A 3,636-nucleotide genomic window follows, 5' to 3' on the forward strand; every position below is an offset into this window, starting at 1 on the left:
GGGATGAGGACGAAAGGGGCTCAGAGCAGAGATGAAGGGGTGGCAGTAGTTGATTTGGGTCTCAGTGGATGTTCTTGATTATGCAGGACAGGCCCTGGCGTGTTCCCCTACCTTACCAGCATTTCTACAGGGGTGGAACTCTGTGACAAGGAGCATCCAGGACAGCCTACAAGGTAAAAGAACAAACAACGCTGGCAGTGTGCAGGGGGGCACCGACCTGCCTTGCTTTGGTGTTGGAACGGAGTATCATGTGCTGACTGCATACGTGTGAAGCTTGGTTTTGCTTCTGCTTTATTTTCTTTTTAACACCAACCAATTCCTTCTTCCTAACCTGCTCCTGCTTGAGGCCCTGCCCACAACCTGGCCTAGGTCTTCAGGTAACAAGGCTGACCTGACACTCAACGTTGTTTCCTATGTCTGCTCTGTCCTTTATCACCACGTTGGCCAAGCAATTTTCCGAAATCCAGCAAAATCTCCCAGGCATTAATGTCACTGACTTTTATCTGCTTTTCCCCAATATCAAGAAAATCCCTTGAGGGGGCGCCTGGATGGCTCAGTCAGTTAAGCATCCAGTTTCAGCTCAGGACATGATCTCATGGTTCATAAGTTCAAGGCCCCCATGGGCTCTGCACTGACAGTGGGTAATCTCTTCCTCTCCCTCTTCCCCTTGCCCACTCATGCTCTCTCACTCTCTCAAAATAATTAAATAAACTAAAAAAAAAAAAAAGGAAAATGTCTTGAAACCTCAGTTCCCCTTCCTCTTCACTAAGCCAAACATAAAGTCCTCCTCTGCCTATACTCACCTTCACCGCCCCTCACTCGCCCTCGTCAGTGAGCTTACTCCACGAACAGTTAGAAGGAGTAGGGTTTATTGGAGAAAGGGCCCACGTTTCATGCCTGTGTCTAGTTTGAACACAACAGCACTTTGTGGCTCACATTGTATTTCCAATGGATAGTGCTGATCTGGACAACTCTTTTAAGAAGTTGAACTATAAAAGGAAGAGAAAATATGGATAGGTAACTGGTGAGATGGATGGGATCGAGTCTGTTTGGTTGGTTTGTTTTTTTTTTTTTATCAATAACCTTTCTTCATGGGGTGAATTATGAGGATGAAACAAGATGAAGCTTAAGCTACTATTTTGCACATACTAATCCTCAGTGTGCTCACTATTACTATTGCTTGTGTGCTGGTGTAGGAGAAAGGGAGAAAGAGAGAAAAAGAAGGGGAATGTACAGAGGGGAGCAGAAGAGGAGGAGGAGGAAGAAAGACCGGGGGTCCCTTACTCTTTTTGTGTCCTCAAAAGCATCTGCAAATTTGCCTCTGGCTGGTCCACCATATGGTCCAGGACGGTTCTCCTTTTGCGGCCGGCAGCGGTCTCCATCTGGTGCTTCATGCAATCCTGTTCCCAATTTCACTTTTCCAGTCAGTGCGTGCTCATCCTTACCAAAGATAGGCTCACAAGAGTCTGGCTCAGGCACGGGCTTTTGCAGGGATTTAATCTTTCTCTGAAACAGGGACACACATAATACAGATCAAAAGAATACCAGGCAATAAACTTTATGCATAACAGTGTAGGATAGTAAAATATCAGACCCTTAGAGGAAGGACCAAGGGCTTGCAAAAACTACCAAACAGGTGACACACAAGGCTATCCATAACATTATGATTTTTGTACATACTTTTGGAATGCTACTTTAGTACTACATAATTATAAAAATAACAATTGTCCTCTTACCTGTGCATAGAAATCTGTCACAGAACTCTGAGTCTTTTCTATCCGTTCTTGGATAGATTTACCTTTTTTGTGCATTGAGTCTAGCAGTTAAGAGTAAGAGGAGGCAGGGGCACCGTTTGTTATTTTCTTTAGTAATACTGATTAATATCATTGAAATGTATTTAATAGGTATCAATAAAAGTAAGAGCCTGGTAAATAAAAAGTGGTATTTCTTTCTAGGAGCTTCCATTTTAATAACAAAAGGAGTAATTCAATGCACAGGCCAGTGGACAGTGTGTTGACTAGAGGACAGACAAGACAAGTGTAAGCAGAGGAATGACACCATTCTGTCCACATTCACTACCACTAAGACAGGTCCCCCGTCATCCTCAACCCTCCACCCCCATGCTTCAAAACAATCAGGATAGGAAAGCATGAAGTGTCTGTTCCTTTACAAAATGATTCACCATCAGATTCCTTTTTAAGGAAAATGATCTTTCTTGCTATAAATTATGATCTGTTATATGTGACCTACAGGGAAACCCTATCATCTATAAAGTGAGTATAATGGAACATACACATTTTATAGAAAAATAATTTTTTTGGACACAAAACATTGTTTTAGGACTCTGTCTCACACTAGAGTAGCCTCATTTCTTTCTTTCCTGACTTCAGTAGAAGTGTAACCCTGCCCTTAGGCAGGTTTGAACTCTGATCCTATCCCAGGCCTCAGATGATTTGAACAAGACCAATCAGTTTCTCTTTTCTGGATATTTTGAATGGAGACTAACATTCACCCAGGTTAGAGCTGGAACAAAGATGATGGCTACCAAGGAGCTGTGGGGGTGAGCAGAGGGAAGGATTCTTTACATGACTTTCTAGTCCCTGCTTCTAGTCCTTTGAGATCCCCTCCCCCACAGGCCTGCCCCTGGGTTCCCCATGAGACATCTGTACTTACAATAAAAGCCCAGCTTTGACTTGAGATTGACTGGGAACAGCTGGGAATGGTGCCTGTTCAAGTCCCTTCCTCCACCTACCAGTATTGGTGATCACAAACAATATGAAATGATACTCTGTAATTAAGCATACATTAGTGTCACTATAACGATAATTATATAAATGACAGCTATTTTCATTTCTCTAATGAAATGGTGGGCTGTGGTACTGGCTGCTAGCTGAGTTGGTTGGCTCAGGTGGTTACAGTCGTGCTAGTGAAACGACCAGTGCTCACTGAACCCCATGGAAATACGCTTCACGTGAAAATTCTGAACCCATTTGCAGAGCCTGTTGCCCAGACTCACTGTTCCTCAGGTTGCCATTGTTCTAGGCGTTCTGCCAGCTGTGTGTTCTGTCCTTGTTTTATGTCCCTTTGCTGTCTCTCACCCATTTGTTCCCAGAGACTTTGGGAATACTCTTCTCCTTTAAAAGTTTAATCTTAGCAGTGAGTGGCCGCTTATCAAATAGGAAAGAATTCTGGAATGAAGGAGAAGTAATTCATTTATGCTAAAATACCAAAAGCAACAAAAAATAAAAGTAGAAATTCAGAAGACTAAAATCAATGATTAAGTTATGGTATCTGCAGGTATTAGCAATAGAAATTTTGAAAAGACTCATGTTCAATTCAGGTGTCTTATTCTTGTGAATTCTCATAGTATCAGGAGCTCCAAGATTATAGGCAGCAGTTTTTTGACTCTCTTCTCTATTAGCCAGACTGTTCGTCTTTGAAAAAAAATTAGATATTGAAAATACAGCCTTTACAAATTTAATTCTATTACATTACACTAATCCATGGAAAGTACAAACTTCCCTTTGGGAGGCAATGGTACTTTCTGATTCCTTCATAGATTTCTAAAAGGGGGTTGGGAAAGGGTTTTTTTCCCCTTTTTTGAGGCTTTAGGCAGCACCTCTGTGGGGATCGTAA

Source organism: Suricata suricatta, chromosome 11 (assembly GCF_006229205.1).
Source record: "Suricata suricatta isolate VVHF042 chromosome 11, meerkat_22Aug2017_6uvM2_HiC, whole genome shotgun sequence".
NCBI classification, from domain to species: domain Eukaryota; kingdom Metazoa; phylum Chordata; class Mammalia; order Carnivora; family Herpestidae; genus Suricata; species Suricata suricatta.